The 22,333-nt window shown below is 38.9% G+C and overlaps 1 long non-coding RNA gene across 9 annotated transcripts in view; it reads left to right on the top strand.

Moving 5' to 3' along the window:
* Positions 1-22,333, top strand: part of LOC112134369 (uncharacterized) — a 305,398-nt gene that overhangs the window by 219,975 nt on the left and 63,090 nt on the right. For 6 of the 9 annotated variants that reach the window (XR_008526996.2, XR_008527002.2, XR_008527003.1 and 3 more), the window contains 2 exons: positions 18,281-18,328; positions 19,813-19,873. The exons of 2 other annotated variants lie outside the window; for them this stretch is intronic. This is a non-coding gene — a long non-coding RNA (uncharacterized LOC112134369). Of the gene's footprint in view, positions 1-314; positions 13,292-18,280; positions 18,329-19,812; positions 19,874-22,333 lie in introns of those variants that run through there. One more of the 9 variants, XR_002915799.3, reaches the window with a different exon arrangement.

Below are 22,333 nucleotides of genomic sequence, written 5' to 3'. Positions count from 1 at the left end.
TGGTTGGTGTTGCTCATGCTGGTCCAGGAACCACACTTTGAGGATTACCGAGCTAGGGCATAGAGTTTCTTGAGGGGTGTGAGGTTTTCACGTGGGAAAATTCCTAAGTACTAGGAAGAGAAGGGAATTACGTTGCCACTAACTTCCTTTAATGTTGTCTTTCTCTTTTCTCTTTTAATGTAGACAATGTCCAACTTTAGTTTTCAGCATATATTTTTAAATGTTAAATTGAAATGCAAATTATTTTTCCATGAAGAAGAATATAATATCTAGGCATAATAAATCCTTAATAAGTATTTGTTAACTGTGTTTAGTTCTTAGGCTAAAGAAAATATCACCTAATGTTTCTGATATATAGAATTGTGTGCTGCAAATGGTTGAAAAGATTTTAGTTTCAACACCTAATTCCCATCATTCTGTGGCAAAATATATCTTGAGTTCTGATGAGCGCCAGAACAACATCTGAAGATTGAATGAACCTTCTAAAGGTGAGGTGAGCAAAGAGAATAAAGTTGAGGGTGGCTTGTGGAGAAAAACAGAAATCCCTGGATTTCAATTTCCAATTACAATCATTTCAGCAACACTTAAAAAGCTTTTATTATGTGCCAGGTCTTGAGTTAGGGATTGAAGGAATAGTGAGATGAGCTTCCCACCTTCAGGGGACTGTATAATCTTATTTATTTTCTGTACCTGCTTAAACTAAGCAAGAACTAACCTTGGATAAAAACTAGAGCCACATGGGTCCTAGGCCTCTGCCACTAAGTCCTGGGATAATGTTGGGCCAGTCATCAAACCTTTTTGAGCCTTGTTTACTCCTCTGCAATGACTATTTATCACATAGTTTTTTTCATGCTTTAAACTATGACCTATCAAATGATGTTATTAATACTTAATTTTCATAGAGAGGAATGTAGACATTATCCCCATTTCACAGTTGTAATCATTTTTCTAAAACAGTGATAATAAGGCCCATCCTGTACTTCACAGAAGACTTCTGAGGGTCAAAGAGAAGATTTATAGGTAAGGGCTTTACAAACTATCAAATACTATGCAAATGTGAGGAATCATTGTTCACTACACACAAACACGTTTGTAGGAAGATTCTTCCCTACGCCTGTTACCTTCAGACATTCCTGTGAAAGAAAACTAAAAGCATTTTTCTCTATGGGGTGAAAGCTGCAGGACCCCCTCATCTTTTCCCTAGGTTACTGTGTATGGACACTTTTTAAATCAAGTACCCCTAAGACATGATGGCCTGAATTCTGTGCTTTGGCCTGAGCTTCTGGCCTGGTTGCACAGTGGCCAAGCAGAGTGTTCCTGTTGCAGGTACCACCATCCACTCTTGTGTAGACACACAGCTGGACACAGCAGCAGGTGGTGAGGGCCCTCAGCTTCCAGCAGGACCTAATGAGGCATCATTGCAAGGAGAAAAAACTTGAGTTGGGCATGCCTCAACTGGAATCTTGAGTTAGCCACATGCATTTGTGTGGGTTTGGAAATATGACTCTTAACTTCTTTGAGCCTTAGTTTCCTTGCTGGTAAGATGAGGTAAAAATTGTATATCTGAGTTTAGTGGAGGCTAAATGGGTTATTGAACATGAAGTGCTTACTAATAATGATAAATGTAAGTACCCCACATGGAACAAGTGCTTTATAAAAGTTGACTGCTATTGTTATGATGATGGGTACACTAGAGACTTGTGAGAACACACTCATTTAGCCTATAAATGTCCCTAAATTTTTAAGGTTAAAATCGGGAAGTGCCCAGGAGTTATTTCTGGATAGAGAGGAGCTCTGCATTTCAGTAGTAGAACTCCAGCCATGCTGCACCTGCCATCTTGTCCCTATTGCTACTTACGGCTTAACCTTAAATTCCTCTCATCCATCCCTTTCCTTGCCATTGTCTCTGATATAGTTCATTCCCATTGTACAGTTCATGGCGATGGTCTTCTGGAAGCTCAGCTTAACTGGAGCACCTCTATATGGCTTCTCCACGTGGCTTGGGCTTTTCACAGAGTGGCAGCTGGACTTTGGGAGAGCTACAAGGTTTCTTATGACCTGGCTTCTAAAGCTCCAGAACAGCACATTTATTGTGATCTGCTCAGAGTCAAGGAGAGAGGAGTTATACCCCATTTCTCACTGGAAAGATTGTCAAAGAATTTGTGGCAAATATTTAATTTGCCACAGGGATTGTGAAAATGAAAAGTTGGCAACGTCTAAAAGTACCTTGCTCAGCAAATGTAGGGGAAGACAGACATAAAGAGCTCAGTCTAAGATCACTAAAAGATATTAAGACCAATTATCAGGGAAAAGAAGGCCTCTCGTATCACTTCCCTTAGCTTGGCACCTACCTCATGTGTTGTAAGTACTGCTTATTTGCCTCGATCCACCCTTGTTTTCCCCAGGAGCATGGACTGGAACTGAATTGCTCCCTTTGGATCCCCAGTACGCAACTCGGATTCTGGCATATAATAGTAATTCCAAAATTATTTGAACAGATGCATGGATAAGTCATTTTCATAAATAGGTAAGGCAGGAGAAAAAGTTGATTTGAAAGAAGAGATAATCTTTGACATTAGATATATTAAAGTTTGAGAGGCCAGGGATATCTGGAAATTGCCAGCCATTGAGAATATAAAACCGAGTTGGGAAAGGTGCAAGTAATAACACAGATTTGCAAATCGCCTGTACAAAGTTGATCATTGTCAGGCCGTGTGAGTTCTCCAAAGGAGAAATGTAGAAGAGGAAGACAGACTTAGCTAAGAGTTTTTATTCCAAGAATAGGAAGAAGAATAGGCAGGCATTGGATATGAATGGTGAATTCCCACCTCTGAAGATGAGGAGGGCATCCTGAGCAAGTCATAATCCTTATGAGAAGCCAATGTTTATCATCTTTGATCTTGGGATCTTGTTCATGGATGTCTCTCCCCAAACATTTATACGCTTTGATCTAGAAGTACTGGAAATATTCCCAAGGGAATTAAGCAACTCAAAAGTTATATGTGCCAATAATTTCCTTACAGAATGACCTACAACAAAAGTCACATTCTCCAGAGAAGTAAAGAAAGATAGAGAGAGAGCAAGTGAATATGCAGCACAGGAAGATAAAAAATCAAAACGTTTTAACTAGTATTTTTATCACATTTAGTGTGAAACATATTTCTTACTATAATGTTTTATTGAAAACATCGCTAAATGTCATTTTGTTAATACAGAAGTTTAACTTTGCAAAACCATGTCTTTGATTTCACCCATCACTCCATGTCCAATTTACCCGGATTTCAATATTTCTTTTTTTTTTTTTGAGGTGGGCTCTCGCTGTGTCACCCAGGCTAGAGTGCAGTGGCAGGATCTCAGCTCACTGCAAGCTCCACCTCCTGGGTTCACACCATTCTCCTGCCTCAGCCTCCCAAGTAGCTGGGACTACAGGCACCCACCACCATACCCAGCTAATTTTTTGTATTTTTAGTAGAGATGGGGTTTCACCGTGTTAGCCAGGATGGTCTCCATCTCCTGACCTCGTGATCCGCCCATCTCGGCCTCCCAAAGTGCTGGGATTACAGGCATGAGCCACTGCACCCGGCCTGGATTTCAATATTTCAAGATAAAAAATTCCAGTTCAGTGAGTAGGAATCCTCAAACCTTTGTTCCTGCTTTCCTACGTGACCTTGAGTGGGTCACATAGTTCTGATGGGCCTTAAGTCTCTTATTTGTAAAATGATGGGAGATGTTAGGAATTTCTTAAGTCCTTTCCAGCTCTAAAATTCTTTGATTTTATGGTTTTGAAGTCAACAGTTTGGAGCCTCCTGTCTTATATTTATGTAGTCAAGAAAAGAGAAATTGCCCCGGTAGTCAGTCACGTGAACTGGATTCAGGTTATTTCCTTTGTGGTAATTGCAAATGAAGGGTTGTTAGTAATAAACATTAGGTGTTTTGTTGTTGTTGTTGTTGTTGTTGTTTTTAGCACCAGCTGATTAAAGCCACTTTTTTGATTCTTTGAGTTACTTCCCCTTCAGATATTGACCACACCTAGGCAGCTCAAGACATTCTTCTGGCTCTGAGTCTTACCATACAGTAACCAAAGTGTTATGCTCAAAAAGGACTTTAACACCAATGATTCATCATTTCAAACCTCCAGGAAAGATAATATTACAATGTTAAAAACAATGTATTAAGGCACTAGCAAATATATAGAGCAATGAATAAATTCAAAAATAACAGCATGAAATATTATCAACGATTTATTTCTCAGCCATGTAAAACTTCCTAGAACATGTTAGAGCATCTGACCATTTAAGTACCATCAGAATGTTATAAAAGTTATCCTGCAAAAAACAGATCAGTATCTTTAAAGTTAACTGTTTACTACCCAAGTAACCTTGGAAGTCTTAGAAGGGTATGGCTTTGAGCCACATTGGAAACAAATATATTCAGCTATTTATCTACAAAGGCAAAATGCATATGTTTGGAAAATGAACATATCCCAGGGTATTAGAATAGAATAGACAAACAAAAGTGGCATGACTTAAATTTGCCCTGGACTTTAATATAAAATCTAAGGGGAAAAATTTGATATATTGTTTTTATTTCATTTTAGAATAATTCTATAATAATGATGATGATGGTTTGACAAGCACATGTTACAAAACATTTATGAGGCCTAGCATAGTGTTCCTGGAACATAGCAGTAAATATTTGTTGTTATATTGGCAAAGTTCAAACTGTGAAGGTAATTTAGTCTACATGGCATTCAATAAACTGCACATTGGCACAGAGAGGGCTAGCTCGACCTTAGAATATATTGTTTTTTTTGGGAAACATTTGGAAAAGATGTATGCAATTTATAAGTTTTAATTGAATTAAAATATCATAATTTAGTCAAAATTCAGCTTAATAAATAAAAATAACCTAAATTAGCACATTATTGATAGTAAGTTTTTAAACCTACAAAAATTGATTAGTAAATACTGTAAATATTAAATACAAGTAAGTCACAAATGTAAAATATTGTCAGCTAAACATTAAATAGTTCTCATTTTGTGCAGTGTGTATGCTAAATTCTCTGTTAACTGACATTATCTCAGTCAATTCCGATAACAATCCTTTGAAGTAGGAGCTATTACCCCATTTTCAGATGAGAAAACTGAGCCTTAGAGACTTGCCTCTAACCACACAACCGAAGTCATCCATCATTTGAACTCCGTATCTGTCTGGTTCCAAGGCTCATAATCTTAACCACTTGTGCCCCTCAGTGAGTATGAAGTAAACACTAATAAATGGAAATCATGGAAACAGGGATTCATAATAGCCATTTTTACTTGCTCAAGGGAATAGTATTATAAGATGTAATTGAATCATCTTTCATAAAGAAATGAGTAAATCTAAATAAAATCATGCACATAGTATGCCTCATTTGCTACACAAAATTAGCTTTCATGGTTAGTGAATAAAGATGAATCCTTGTGGTAAAAAGTTGTACCTGATAACAACTTCCAGATGCAACAGAACATATAAACTCTAGTTTATAGAAATGCAGGCCATTACGAGTCCATATTTCCCATGTTTTGTTACCTGGTACTGATAGTCATAAGCAGGTAAAGTTAAAAGTTACATTTAGTGAAAAATGCAGCTAGCGATCCAGTAGCTGCTGTGCCTTTCAGACAAATGCATTTTTCTAAAGAACATGAGGTTTTGGAGGTGGCTTCATCTTCTCATATTAGCACATTCTGTTGTCATTTTATTATTTATTTTGTTGTTGTTGCAATGCATCAGAAATTGCTACAGTCTTATATGCAGTTACTTTATTCTCATAAATTATATTCCTTCTTGCTCCCTTTCATTCCTGAGATTCTGGCCTTCTCCTCCCAGCAAGAGGCAGTGGGGATTTAGACATAAGCATCTTGTGTTAAAGTCTGTTTCAAAGCTCTCCTGTAAATGTATGCCTCTCAGCCAGGCGTGGTGGCTCACACCTGTAATCCCACCACCTTGGAAGGCCAAGCGGGTGGATCATGAGGTCAAGAGATCAAGACCATCCTGGCCAACATGGCAAAACCCCATCTCTACTAAAAGTACAAAAATTAGCCAGGTGTGGTGGCACATGCCTGTAGTCCCAGCTACTCAGGAGGCTGAGGCAGGAGAATCTCTTGAACCCGCAAGGTGGAGGCAGAGGTTGCAGTGAGCCGAGATGGTGCCACTGCACTCCAGCCTGGTGACAGAGAGAGACTCTGTCTCAAAAAAAAACCAAAAAACAAAAGAACAAAACAAAACAAAAGCCTCTCCTACAAAGAATACTAAAAAAAGTATGGGAAAAAGGGGCGGGTGAAGTGCCATCCCATTAGAAGCATCCAAGAAGATAATGCAGAATTCTAAAATTATGAGAAGGGCGCCAACTTTTTTGATTCACAAAGAAAATAACATGAAAAGAAGAATAAAGAACCAGAATCATTATATGCCCTCTTTAAAAAAATATAACTTGCACTGTCTTTGTCTCTTCTTTCCAGGGTAGCCTTCTGCCTTGTGACTTAGCGATGATTGAGAAATACAGGAGGCTTTTCACATGGGGTGACTCTTTAATAATGAGAGCCAGTCCTGCTTCTGTCAGTCTCCTTAGCATTGCGAACCAGGCTGCTGCGGCCCTGGCTCTGCTGCCACGTAATTCACAGTCCAACACACTGACCGCCTCCACCCTGCTGGAAGCATGTCACCTATTGTCACCCCCTCACTAGCAATTCTTTATAGATTCCTCCCTAGGACTGAGCTGAAAGTTTTTCAATTAAGCCTGATTAATTTCTGGAGACTCCCCTCTAATTTGGAAACTTCAGTTCTGTAGATACAGTGCGTTAAGTCTCCAAGGAAACCATGACAATTGGTGACTCTGGAGCTCAAGAACTAATTCTTACCTGCTTTAGTAATACTGACAGTGTCATGACAGCTTCAGGAGGCTGCCGTTTCCACAATGAGAGATTCTGTAAATCGATTATTAATGAAGCCATATTTTATGTGACTGTACTTTTGAGGGAGCATGTTTATATTTAATTATTGAAATTTGAGCTGTGCAATGGCACAGCAGCACAAAAGTCAGCTATTATCTCCCCAAAATGGTTCAAAAATCAATCTTCATTCCAAAACCCATAATAAAAAAATAAAAAATAGCAATTTATTAAAAAATGAAAGATGTCCTATGTCAGAAAAGCTATCATTAGTTGTGCTAAAACTAATATGTACATATTGTTTAAAGAGAGATGTGCATAATTATGCAAAAGAATTTTAAGCACTTAGTGAAGGGAAGACCCACTGAATTGTCACTATCATTGGTAGTTTGACATTTGCCCTGCTTCTGCCTGTCACACTAACCAAGGAGGCAGCTGTTATTAGAGATGTGTATGAATAGTATTTAATAAAAATAAATAAATAAGTGAGTAACTACTTGTGTTACCATGTTCCCACCCTCTCTGGAGTGTGATCAACTTGTCCTAATGAAGTTTTGACATCTTCTAGAGTCAAGAATTTTGCCTGTACAGCTGCTTCTGAAATTCTATGATCATGGAGGGGCGATACATAGAAAGTAAGAGTGGGATGACAAGAAAACCTTCCCAGTTGACAAGTAGTGGCCTTAGAATTCTTATATTAAAGAGACTGGGGTAGCAATCTGAATATGAAGTGGCATTCATGTAGCATTTTACATAAAGGTGCAAAATGGATGGGCACTGCTCAAGTTCATGGAAGTCTAAATCTTCCCAACCTACTCACCCTGCTGTCACTGGCTTCTCAGTGCTTGGTTCCTATGCTTTAGGAGAATGGCGGGGCCACTGAAGTCTTGTTAGTGGTGTGTGATGTGATCAGATCTGCATTTTATAAAGATACCTCTGAGACAAAGCAGGAGGAGATATATCACTTTGCCCAAAAAAGAAAGGATAATGGCTCGAACTCAGTTACTGTGGGAGGAAGAGTGGGCAAAGGCCACAACTGTCATTTACTATGAGAGGCATTTTAAATGCCTTATTTTATTAACTCTTCAGAATAACACTGCGTGATAGCATAATTGTGCCCATTCTGTAGAGTCTTAGAGATGTAAAGTTAGTGACACCGTAACATAGTTCATGAGTGAGGGGTGACGGGGCTGCCATTTAACTGAGATGTGCTTGAGTGTAAAGCCATGATGTTTCAGAGTTAAGAGCTAGCACTAGGTAAGTAAGCAGTTGTTAGCATGTAATGGAGACGTAATCAAGGTTGACTAAGGTTTTCTGCTCAGTTTATGGGTAGTTGATAATACTGTTCAGAGACAGAGAGAAACGAAAAAGAACAACAATGGATTTGGAAGGAAAGATAGTAAGTCTGTTCAGGAAAGAATGATGTTTAAGTCAGTGCAGAATATGCAGAGGGATGTACCCAACAGAAGGTTGGAAACTCAGGTCTGGAGATTTAGAAATTTAGAAATAACTAAAGGATCTAAGAAAAGTTGACGCCATGTAAGTTGATAAAACTGCCTGTAGATGTTGGAGAAAATAAGAAGAAAAGAGAACTGGGGGTAGAATCTTGAGAAAACCTACAAAACATTAGGACCGACTGGGTAATTTATAAGAAGTGTGACTGGCCTGAATTTTCCCCTAGATCAATCAGAATTTCAAAAGTGGGGCCCAGGTATAGGCAAGTTATAAAAACTCCCCAATGATTATATTGTGAAATACAGCCTGAAACCATGATCTGAGGACTGGGCAAAGTGAAGGGAGAGTGATGTGAGGTCTGAGGACCACCAGGGGAGAACAGCAGCTTGTCATAAGCTGAAAGAGGTCTGGTAAAATGGGGCCCCCAGAGAGGCTGCTTTCAGGAATTGTCTTGGTGGAATCATAAAGAAGGAAGGTAACCACCTGGATAAAAACTAGAACAGAATTAGGGTGTGTGGCTTCTCCTCTCAAAGACTTATGTGTTAAATCAAAGTAGAAATCTAAGAATATTCTTGGTCTGTGGGAGTGAGATGGCTGGGAGAGACTTCATCCTGTTTACTGGCTGTGCAGAGCCATCTAGCTGTACACAGCTGGAAAGAAAAAGAACATAGAAGGGAGAAGAGACTATTGAGATCCTGGAACAGGTGAGTGTGTAGAAATTGAATCAAGAGCATAAGTTGGTCTTGAAAAGAAAGAGGCACATTCTTCCTTAGATCAAAATAAGTGAGGATAGATGGAGATCAATAAGAAAATGAAAGGAAGGTGAGTTCAGAGTTCACACCTGATCATCATTATTTTTCTGACGTAGAAGGCTATTGGGTTCCTCTTCCCTAAAAAGGTACACCCAGAGGTATCTCAGCACAGCTCAGGTTGGTCTGGGTCCTGTGGTGGAGATTTGAGGCATCTCTTGCTTAATGACTGTAGAATGTACAACTGAGGGCAAATCCCAGAAGTTAAGTTTTAAGGGAGTGAGGAACTTAAAGCCAATAAGTCTAGATAGAAACAGGAAACCAAGACATGGCACTGAAACAAACTGAGAAGCCAGGAGACCCAATTAAATAAGTTGTCAAAGCAGGCAGCAGGCAAACGGCAGCCTAGCTGGAGAAACCCCGGGCAGGTGACTGCAGCAGCTGCTTGTGTCATCCCTGCAGCTGCCTGCACACTCTGCAGGTGCATTTCAACAGAATACAGAGATTAAGCCATTTCTGGAGTGTGACTGGAATGATGGCAAAGCTGTGGACTACCATCTCTCTCTTTTTTTTTTTTTTTTGAGACAGAGTCTCGCTCTGTCACCCAGGCTGGAGTGCAGTGGCACGATCTCAGCTCACTGCATCCTCCACCTCCTGGGTTCAAGTGATTCTCCCGCCTCAGCCTCCTGAGTAGCTGGGACTACAGACTCATGCCACCACACCTGGCTAATTTTTGTATTTTTAGTAGAGACAGAGTTTCACCATGTTGGCCAGGATGGTCTCAATCTCCTGACCTCGTGATCCACCCGCCTCAGCCTCCCAAAGTGCTGGGATTAACAGGCGTGAGCCAATGCGCCCAGCCTCTGCCATCTCTTTCATCAGTCACCAGGGCCCATTGTTTTAGGAGGCATAGAGATGAGCCCAATAATCCTTCCTATCTCATATTCTGCAATGTGACTTTACCATTCCTCCCTTTAAGTTGTGGAGTCTATTTCTCCTTCTGAATCTGGGCTATACCTGTGACCTACTTTAACCAATAAAATGAGGTGGAAGTGATGTATGACTTCTGAGCCTGGGTTTTGAAGCTTCTATTGATCATCTGTTGGGAATCTAGCTGCCATAGAAATAAGCTATGAATAAGGAGAGACCACAGAGGATGGGGGGGAATTGTAGAAGAGAACTGAGGTGCCCCAGCCAACAACCAGCACCAAGACCCCTGATACGTGCATAGGGCCATCTTAGACACTCGAGTATCATTGAGCTGATCCAGACTTCCTCAGACACAGCTTCTATAGAATGGAACATTCTTTTGTGTTTCTTTACATGGGTCTCATAATTTTTAGTGAACATTGGACATTTAAAATACTATAATGTGGCAACTCTGAAAATGAAATTCTCCTTCCTCTCCTGAGTTTGTTGTTGTTGCTGTTTATTATTGTTTTTGCTATTGCTGAAAGTTTGTTGTGTGACTTTCTTGAACTAACTCTGTGAAGTCTGTATATTATTTGTTATGTGTGGCCGCTGAAGAGTCTGCTCAGTCAGCTTAGTGGTCAGCTGACAACTGGGCAGTGATTTCCCTAAATGCCTGGAACCAGTAAGTCTCCCTTGTCTCCTATAATTTATGTGAGTGTTGGGGCATACCTTAAACATTTAGGCAGGCAGTTTACAACTCTACCTTGACCTTCACTTCCTACTTGTGCAGAGCCTCAAGGTCATCCAGAGGTGAGAGTTTAGGCCTTCTAAGGTCTTTCCTGAGCATACACACAGCTCTGGCCACACACCTATTTCTATATGTATGCATGATCTCCAAGATTCCCAGGTTCATGTGAGATCTTTTCAGAGCCCCTTTGTTCATCTCATTTCCCAGATGTTTCTTTTAAGTGTTGTGGCTAGCTTTTTATTTATTACCTCAGGCAGCTGTGATGCTAAACAATTGCCATGGGTTGTTTTCAACAAATGTCTTGAGGGAAAACTCTATTTGCCTTGGATGAACTCTGAGTCAGGGCAAATAGAGACAAGCCCTGCAAGTGGAGTTGCCAGACATATCAAATAATGACAATTCTCTGGGAAAGGGACTTAAAGAAGCTCCAGCTTCATTCTGCCCCCTCCAGTGGCTCCTAGGCTGCTGGTTTTCACTGTGATTGCAGGCCGTTGGTTTTTAAGGCTTCCACAGAACTAGGGATGGAGAACGGAAACAGTGCAAGTTAAAATGCCACAAAGTGCCCAGCTCTTACCAAGATTTCACCTTTTTCTTGAACACATGCTCTCCAGACTGAAGTTGTCTTTGGTTAATTTTGAGTTTTGAAAAAGTTTAACAATTTATGCCAGGATTTTCATTGCTTTTACAAAGAAAAGACTTTTTGGAGGGCCTTATTCCACCTTTCTTGCTAACATCACTTTTTTTGCGGCCTTGGGCAATTTGTATCACCTTTCTAAGACACAGAACTCAGGATAAACATTTTGGATTAAATAAGTTAAATATGATAAAGTGCCTACAACATGGAAGAAGCTTGACAAGTGGTGATGGTTGTGTGAGTGAGTTGTTGAAGCGGAGTGAAAGCTGATGTTATGTAGTAGAGAGGTCAAAGCATGTGCTTGAATCCCTCCACCCCAACCTTTGCTCTCTTGTGTGGTCTGAAGAAAGAAAAAATGAATCGGCCTAACCAGGACAGGCCAGACCCACGGTTACTGTGGAAATCCTTAGGACTTGAGATATACCTGAGTCTATAAGGATGCTGAGAGACAGAGAAGTGAGTATGCCTTGAGAAATTGCAGTTTAGAATCCCAAATTAAAGTTAAAACACTGAATTTCAGTCCCAGGGAAAAGATTAGGATATGGGTCCCAAGACCAAGACATGGGATTAGGTAGAAATCAAGTGAGTGTTAGCTCAGATTAGAAATAGGGATGGGGGTTAGTTAGATGGAGAGGACAAGTGTAAAAAAAGGACCCCAGCATGACTCCTAGGCCAGTACAACCTTCCAATATGTGTTGCATTAATGAGGATAAGGAGGCTTTAGGGCCCAAGGTGAGGAGAGAGGACCAAGTGAGGTTTACACAGAAAGGCCACAGCTAAAATAATGCTAGAAAGGAGGTGGAATATTAAGCCATGGGGAAGACACTCCTTCCTATTCTTTACACATTAATGGAATCTTTCTTCTCCCCTGTGGTAGAGGTGTTTTGAATATTTTTTTCTCCTTGGCAGACTCCCCACCAAAATCTTTTTATCACCTAACTAAAGTCATGCATCAATGAGAGGCAGAGTGAGGCAAAGGTAAACCCAGAATTTAAAGACAGCAAACTACCAGCACTGAATCCATTTATAGGCACTTCTCAAACTTCTCAGCGTAGTTAGATAGTGGACTCCTGGCTTTCTCAATTGATATTGTTCAAGGAACGTAAGCTAATTTTATTATTAGAGAAAACACAAGGAGGCAAATTACAGGCAAAAAGGAATACGTTGAAGAATAAATTTTAAAATAGTGATAGTTTGACATTATCTTTGTCACGATTTTGTTTTAAATCGCTTCAACATTTATTGAGTTCTTTGCATGTGGTAGGCACTGAGTTAGGACCTGGGAGTGAGATAAGGCCAAGAAGCACTTAATACATTTGAGTGATGGCAGAGAGAATGGAGACAGACAAAAACCAACTAAATTACAAAGTCCCCCCAAAACAAAACAGAAACCTTAAATGTTAAAAATAAAGATATATAACTAATGAACTGTGGGAATGCGAAGGAAGACACAGTTAAAGAAATCTTCACACGAGAGGTAGATAGAAAGAGATACGAGTAATCCAGTGTTTTAAAGGAAAGGATTTTGATAGGCAAAAGATTTTGCCTCCATTAGAAACTGACTTCTATAAAATGAGAACTTTTATTTTTGTCTCGTATTTCATGTATTAACATGAATGTATAACATTAACATATATGTATAAGTTAGTCCCCCATATAACAATTAAAATCAGAAATGTAATTTTTTGGCCAGGCATGGTGGCTCACACCTGTAATCCCAGCATTTTGGGAGACCAAGGCAGGTGGATCACGAGGTCAAGAGATTGAGACCATCCTGGCCAACATGGTGAAACCCCATCTCCAATAAAAATACAAAAATTAGCTGGGCGTGGTGGCTTGCACCTGTAATCCCAGCTACTGGGGAGACTGAGGCAGGAGAATTGCTTGAACCCAGGAGGCGGAGATTGCAGTGAGCGAAAATCATGCCACTGCACTCCAGCCTGGCAACAGAGCGAGACTCCGTCTCAAAAAAAAAAAAAAAAAAAGTAATTTTTTAAGAAAATTAAAGCTATTTGAGTTTTTACTTTTCAATAAGGAGTTCCATCAATCTATGAGCAGATTGGAATTTTAGAGAACTTTCTAACTGAATAGGTATTTTGATTTTATTTACAATAAAATTTTATTACTCATAAAATTTACAGAAATATTTGTAAGACGATGTTCTTTTTCTCTTCTGAAATGAGGTACTGAAACATTAGAGAGTGACCTGATTCAAGGTCACGCAATAAGCCAGGACAACGTTGAAACCTTATAACATATTCTGAATTTCTAATATAGTTGAATGGTCTGTTGGGGCATCATGAGCACAAATAAGTCTTGGTTCACATGATTTGAGTGCTATTTAAAGAGTTCCAATGTTTGCTGCCTGAGAAAGTAAAATATTTTTAAATTATACATTAATTAAACAATGCTTTTATTTAGCAGAGTGATGAAAGTTCTAGCCTGTTCAACAAGGCAAGAAAAAGAAATCAAACACATGAAGATTGGAAAGGAAGAAATCAATCTTTTCCTATTTGCAGATAACATGATAGTTTATATAGAAATTACAAGCAATCTACACAAAACTTGAAGAAGTTCAGCAAGGTCACAGAATACAAGATCAACCTACGAAAATCAATTGAATATCTATACATTAGCAATGAACACACAGAAAGTCAAAGTAAGTACACATAACCACTTACAATGATTTTAAAAAGTGAAATACTTAGGAAAAAAAAATCTAACTACACATGTACAGGACTGGCATGCTGAAAACTACATAGCACTGATGAAAGAAATAAAACAAGCTATAAATAAATAGACAGATATACTGAGCTCATGGGATCAGAAGTCTCTACACATTAAAGATGTCAATTCTAACCCAAATTAATCCATATATTTAATGCAATTACTATCAAAATCCCAGCAAGGCTTTCTGTATATATAGTGTATATTCTAAAACTGATGTTGAAAGGCTAGTAGACTCACATACGCATGGTCAACTGATTTGTGACAAAGATGCAAAAGCAATTCAGTGGAGGAAAGAGAATCTTATTACTAAATGGTGCTGAATAAACCTAAACCTCATACCTTATACAAAAATTAACTCAGTGTGTATCATAGATTTGAATGTAGGATGTAAAACTATAGAAGTTTTAGAAGAAAACATGCAAAGAAATCTCCAGAACCTAGAGCTAGGCAAAGAGTTCTTAGGTATAATATAAAAATCAGGCTCCATAAAATGAAAATAAAAATAATAAATTAGACTTTATAAAAATTATAACTTTTTGTTTTATAAAGGTTCTGTTAAGAGTATGACAAGACAAGCTACCCATGGGGAAAATATTTGCTAGCCACATAACAACAGAGGATTCATATCTAGCATATATAAAGAACTCTCCAAACTCTACAGTGAAAAAACAACCATCCAATTAGAAAATGTGCTAAAGATATGAATGAACATTTCACAAAAGAAGATATACATATGGCAATATGTATATCAACATCAACAGCCATCAGGGAAACACAAACTAAGACCAGAAAATGATGCCACCACACACCATTTAAAACAGCTAAGATGAAAATAGTGACAATACCAAATGCTGGTGAAGAAGCAAAGAAACTCAATTACTCAAACTTTGCTGGTGGGTACATAAACGGCTACAGCCTGTCTGGAAAAGAGTTTGGCAGTTTTAAAAAAATATAAACATATACTTACCATACAACCAAACAATAACACTCCTGGGCATTTATCCCAGAGAAATGTAAACTTCTGTCCACACAAAAATATGTACATGAATGTTCATAGCAGCTTTATTTGCAATTGCCAAAAACGGGAAATAATCCGCTGTTCTTCAGTGGGTGAATAGTTAGGCACTCTATGATACATCCATATCATGGAACACTACTTCACAACACAAATAAACAAACAATTGACACATGCAACTACTTAGAAGGATCTCAAGGGAATTATACTGGGCGAAAGAAACCAACCTCGAAAGGTTACCTACCTTATTATTCCATTTATACAACAATTTCAAAATGATGTTAAAGAGATGTAGAACAGATTTGTGGTTGCCAGTGGTTGGGGATGAGATGGGGGACTTAGGAAGAAGGGTGAGGAGATTCTAAAGGGTGGGTATGATTCTAAAGGGGTAACAAGAAGGATCTTTGTGATTATAGAACAGTTCCTTGATTGTGATGATGACTACCTGACCCTATGCAGATGCTGAAATTGCATGAAATTGCACACATACCATACACACTCAAATGAGTGCATGTAAACCTGGTAAAATTTGAATACTGTCTATTGATTTTACCAACATCAATTTCCTGGTTTTGATATTATACCACAGTTACGCGAGATGTTATATAAGATGATACCTTGAGGGTAAACTCGGTGGAAAATAGATGAGACCTCTCTGCAATGGTTTTTGCAACTTTCTGTTAATCTATAATTATTTCAAAATATAAAGTTAAAAATAATAACTTTATTTTAAAAACAACTTTATTGTTAAAAATAATAACTTTGTAAATGTGCTTTTTTTTGGCTTAATGTTTAGTGTTGTGGGGGTGGGGATGAAGGTATAAGAAAGGTATGATGCCAACATTGCTTTGCTTTTGCTATAGGGTATCTCATTGTTTAAACTTTGTCATGAATTATTCAATTGGCAAAAAGGCTAAAATTAGGATCTCAATCTGGTTGTTTGAGACTTATGGGAAGATTTTGTTTTTCAACTTCTGATGAACTTTAAATATTTAAATTAAAAAAAAGGTTTTCCATGTATTCTACTTGCAAAAGTGTTTATTTCAAAATAAGGTGTTAAAATATATGGAAGTAAATATTTTTTAGAGTTATTATTTGATGATTTGGAGTGGCAAGTGTGTGGGTGTTTGCTGTAGCATCCTTTACACATCTCAATATTAATGTTTCAAAACCCAACAGCCATTGCAGCCAAAAGGCCCTGGACCAGAAGCTTGACTCCCAAACCAGCAGGTTTGAGAGTCCATCCAAAGAGATTCTGGTATGAGGTCCTCTAAATCTGGAATTTAAGACGTGTCCTGGGTGGATCTGGATAAGCAGCTAAGTTTGGAAACTCCTAGACTAGAGGATGCTGAAGTCCCTCTTCTACACATAAAATAACAAGAGACCCTAGAATCCATTTATAAGACTTGATTTTGACTGTCACAGATTTTCTCAGGAAGAAATTTTCTGTTCTTCTGGGATGGAGTGTGTGCAACCCATCCACTCTTATTTTGTTGTCCTCTCCTGGTCATGTGCATGACTTGCCATGACTTATCTTATTTTCCCTTGGTGCACGTACTACTTCCTAGTAATGTGCTGTAATCCTTCCTACAATGTGCTGTAATCCTTATCTGTGTTTCTGTGCTTATTTTCATCATTAAGGAGTGGACTTCTGGGTGAGTCTTTGGAATTTATTAGTTAATGTTTTCATGATTAAACACTTGCATTTCATGACCCAATTTACATCTCTTATTAGGAAGAAAATATATTCTAATTCAAGAGTCTTCACTAATTCTTCAGATTACTCTAGCAGGCAATGATTTTGAATTCTTTCAGATATTGATTGTGTAAATCTAAAGGACTCTTGAGTTGGAGCTACTGGTTGTTTGATTTGGAGCATGGTTGTTTGGATAATGACTTCAGAGGCAGTGGAGAGAGGCCATGACCTGGTCTACCCTTTATTGGAAGACGAGTCAGAGGCTTGTCTTCAGCAATTACAGAAGCCCATAGTGCTCACCTTTTATACTTCATAACCAAGTCTTCCTTCCTCTTTTACTTTATAAGCCCAATATTTGTCCCATTTTGGCTTTCAACTGCCTACCAGTTAATCTTGGTAAGGTCTCAACCTTATCATGGTGATATCTGCCTATGTTGAATGCATGACTCCATCCAGGGATGTCTGCATGATAACAGGAGGCTGTTGTGGACTGCTTCCAGGATAGGGACGGAGAGAGAGTAACTGCCTTGATTACCACTGCCTCCTTTCCAATTTTTTGCTCTCTTCCTGGGAGGTCAGGGATGTCTGAGCCATGGTAACCCCTAGGAAGTGGCCTCTAACATTCTTACATTTATTCCTTTGATAAAAGTGAATACATTTACATGAGGTATTCTTTCAGAAATATTGGGAATGACTGAACCCATAGCATGGAATAAGAATTATATTCATTTTCTATACTGTTAACAAAACTGCAATTTTATTCAACAAACTACAAAAGCAATTCATTAGAATGACCCATAATAGGGTGAAGAATTTAATAGAAACTCCTTAACAGTATGGGTTGGAGAATAGACTTCATTCAAATTCATTCCAGAATCCTCTTTTATCCCATTTTGCAAATCATGCTCGTCATCTTCTGTGCATCCAATACCATTCTTGTTCCATTACAGTTGATTGGAATGTCATTTTCTGATCTCTGCTCCCTAACCTTAACCTTAAAAATAAGTCACAAGTGTGTACCAAGTACTTCTCATGGATGGTCTCATGTAACCGTTAAACAACACAAATGCAGTTTTTTATACATTTAATTTATACTTATATACATTTTATAGATGCTGAGGTACAGAACATTAAGTTATAGAGCTAGAAGAGAATGCAAGCACTTCATCAGAGTTTTCAGTACGAGGGGTGAAAGCTATGATAGAGGTACAAATGCTTTGTAATATCATCATAAGAATGTTTTAACACTCCACTCTGTAACCTGAGATGTTCAATCATTTTATTAATCAATATAATTTGTAGTGATAAACATCTGGAAGAAGCAATGGCAGCTATATTCATTTCCGATTGCTGCTATAACAAATCACTATAAACTTAGTGACTTACCTCAACACAAATTTATTATCTTACAGTTCTGGAGGTCAGAAGTCCAAGCTGAGTTTCACTGGCCCAAATTCAAGGTATGAGCAGGGCCCATTCCCTTCAGAGGCTCTGGGATAGAATCCACTTCCTTGCCTTTTCCAGCTTCTAGAAGTCTCCTGCATTTATTGGATCACGCTCCTGCCTCCATCTTCACAGCCAATAGCATGGCATCAAATTTGTGTCTCTGTTCTCTTTCCTTGTCACGTCTCCTTCTTTGACTCTCCTGTTGCTCTCTTTTCCTTATAAGTGTCCTTGTTATTATATTGGACCCACCCAGAGAATCCAGGATATTATCCCTGTCTCCAACTTGTTAAATCAAATCTACAAAGTCCCTTTTGTCATATAAACGAACATATTCACAGATTCTAGGAATTAGAATGTGGGGATCTTATGGGGCGGGGGGCATTATTTTCCCTACCACAGTATCATTAAAAAAACAAAAAACCTAGTATTTTTATTTTGAGACAGGGTCTCACTCTGTTGCCCAGGCTGGAATACAGTGGCACAATCTGGGCTCACTGCAACCTCCGCCTCCTGGGTTTAAGCGATTCTCCTGCCTCAGCCTCCTGAGTAGCAGGGACTACAGGCTCATGCCACCACGCCTGGCTAATTTTTGTATTTTTAGTAGAGACAGGGTTTCTCCATGTTGGCCAGGATGGTCTTGATATCCTGACCTCATGATCCACCTGCCTCGGCCTCCCAAAGTGCTGGGATTACAGGAATGAGCCACCGCGCCCAGCCAAAAAACTTAGCTTTAATGTTACAAGATCTGGTTTCAAAACCTTCCTCTAACACTTGTTATGGTATTACCTTGGGTGAGCTATTTAATATCACATCCCCATTTTATCCATATAGGTGTGTGCTTGTGATCAAAGTGAGACTACTCTGGTGCACCAGGAACTGCTCCCTTACCGGCCAATGTCATATCCCTCCGGGTGCCACCTCATCAACCATTCTCGTGTAAACAGACAGAATTTACCTTTTGAACTCATAATCTCATGATTGTGTATTTCACTTTCCTCCATATCCTTGGATATTTGCTTGTTTTGACTTGTTTGGCATGTGCAGCTGTGGTAGTGCTTAGATATTCAATGTTCCTACCTGCTATTCTTTCCTTACGATGTTTCATTCAGTTCCAAACATCAGGATCCAAAGCTGCAAGCTTGTTAAGTGATTACACTCATTTTCTTCATTTACCATGGCGCCAGATTTCTAGCTTCTTTATAAAAACTAGCTCAGTCATGTGGCAGGTTCAACTAGAGATTCCAGATGCAGTCATTTTCTCCACCATAAATTATCTCAGCCTTACTCAGAGTTTGACCCATAAAGTTGGCAGAAAATTATTTTTTTTTGTAACCTGCCCCATGATTGTGGCTTGGACAATAAAAAGATTGGAAAAGAAGCCCAGTGATTTTTATTCTTAATAGACAGGCAGATAACGTAGTTTTCTTCCTAGACTGAATATTTGCATAGTATGAAAGAAATTTTTCCATCCACTTTTTCTATATCTATTCTACTTCAGAGTACCGGGCCAGATTTCCAAATGGGACAACAGGTGGAACTCTCACTTTCCTCATGTTCAGGTACTAATTTTAACATCCAATTCTCTTTGTAATTATTGAATTTTTATATATTAAGAAAAAACTGGCACTAAGTGTATGTGTTTAAAGGAAAATGGCTGACTCATAAATAGAATGATAATTTGATATTTATGAAGTGCCAGCTTTACCTATTAATGAGAATTCTGCAATTATCACTAAACTGTTTTGTGAAATTTTAGAAAATGACAGAAAAAGGGTTACTAAATTTTACAATTAAAAGTCAAGAACGGAAAAATCATTTTGTGTAAATAATTATTTAGATACATATTCCTTTGTACTGATAGAAGTACTGGCATTATGGTCTTTCACTCTCAAACCAAATACCCCGTTCAAATATCAAACTACCAAGCAATGAATATTTATGATGAAGACTACTGCATATAGTAGACACTAAATTATTTGTGGAATGAGTGAAGTTGTGTAATCAGTTGAAAGATACTTTGAAAGGAAAACAGAGAGACTGGATAAACATTAGCTGGTTTTACATTACCTATGTGAGCGAAATATGAGACTATATAAAGGAAATGACATTAATGCTTTCCCATTTGTTCTGGTTCTTACTGCTGCCTAATAAAATGTCTGAAAACATAGTGGCTAAAAACAACAATAAGTATTTATTTTGCTCACAAATCTACAATTTGGGTAAGAAGAGCTCCTTTTTGCTCAACATGGTATAAAGTGGATGGCTCTGCTAATGGCTAAAAGACCTACGTTCCAGAGGGCTGCCTTACGAGGCCGGCAAGTTTGTGCTGGCTCTTGGCCCCCACGTGAGCCTCACCCTACAGACTGCCTATGGGCCCTTTGGTCTTCCTCACAACATGGAAGCTGGGTTTGAACACACACAAAGTAGAAGTTGCTAATTTCTTAAAGCCTGAGCCTGGAAACTCACATAGTGTCGCTTTTTCTCTATTCTAATATTAGGAAGTCACAGAGCTCAGATTCCAAGGGAAAAGACATTCACCTTTAAAAGGAAGGAATTTCACAGAATTTGCAGACATGTTTGAAAACAGCCACACATTGCATTAAAACAAAACTCCAAGCTTCTTCCCTTAGCCTCAAGGTCCTAGGGGTTGGTAAATCTTTTCTGTAAAAGCCATACTGTAAATGTTTTAGGCTTGATGGGCGAAAGGACAATCTCTGTTGCAACTACTCAGCTCTGCGTTATTAGTGAGAAAACAACAATAGATGATACATGAAAAAATGAGCATGTCTATGTTCCAGTAAAATTGTATTTACCAAAGCATATTTCAGGCCAGATTTACCTCACAGTGCCAACCTCTGCTGTGCAAGACATGCTTCCTCTTACTTCTCTATTCTCTCCTCTGCTTACTACACTCCAATCATACAGCTTCCTTTGAGTCCCCTAAATGAAAAAAGTTTGTTTTCTCTTTCAGCCTGTGCACACCCTTTTCCTAGTAGCACTTGCTTTAGCCTAAATGTTACTTTCTGAGTGAATTCTTAACTGTCTTATAGATCTCCCCTTGCTATTCTCTATGACAATGTTCTATTGCCTTACTAGCACCTTACATCTTATAATTAACATATGTATTTGGTTTCTTTAGCATTCCACCAATATTTGAGTGTTCACTGTCATCTAGAAGCAGTCTAGACAGTAGGGTGAATTTGGTGATCATGGCTTACAAGACTCCTGTGCACATGGGACAAGCATTCTTTTGGGAAAAATAGGCAATAAACAAGGACGCAAATAAACAAGAAAATATCCGCCTTTTCTTTTTTCCCTCTGTCGCCCAGGCTGGAGGGCAGTGACACGATCATGGCTCACTGCAGCCTTGACCTCCTGGGCTCAAGCTATCCTCCCATGTCAGCCTTCTGATTAGCTGGGACTATAGGCATGCACCATCACACTCAGCTAAGTTTTATTATTATTATTATTATTATTATTATTTGTGGAGACAGGGTCTCCCTGTGTTGCCCAGGCTGGTCTTGAACTCCTGAGCTGAAGCGATCCTCCCGCCTTGGCTTCCCAAAATGCTGAGATTACACGCATAAACTATTGTGCCCTGTTGGAAATATTTGATACTGCTTAGTGGTAACAAGAAAATTACACGGGACTGTGTGAGACAGGTCAGGGTAGGCCTCAGTGGAGAAATGCCATTTGCTAAACTATAAGGAAGTAGCCAAGCAAAGATTTGGAAGAAGAGATTTTCATGCAAGGAGAAAAGCCCATGGGGCATGTGGGCTCAGGGGAGTACTTGGCAAGACTGAGGAAGCAGAGACAAGCTGGTACAGCTGGAGCAAAGCATGTGAAGCGAAGGATGCTAAGGGGTGAGATCGGAAAGACAGGAGTTGCAGGGTTGTACAACTACAAGATAAGTTTAGGTTTTATTCTATTATGTGTCTGCATGCATTAATCTTCATCCACCACATAGTGCGTGTGCATTGTGCTGAGCCTGTGTTAAGTCCTAAGATAGAGCAGTGAAT

The sequence above is a fragment of the Pongo abelii genome, chromosome 6 (assembly GCF_028885655.2).
Source record: "Pongo abelii isolate AG06213 chromosome 6, NHGRI_mPonAbe1-v2.0_pri, whole genome shotgun sequence".
Taxonomy (NCBI): domain Eukaryota; kingdom Metazoa; phylum Chordata; class Mammalia; order Primates; family Hominidae; genus Pongo; species Pongo abelii.
This window is presented reverse-complemented; position numbering and strand designations above follow the sequence as displayed.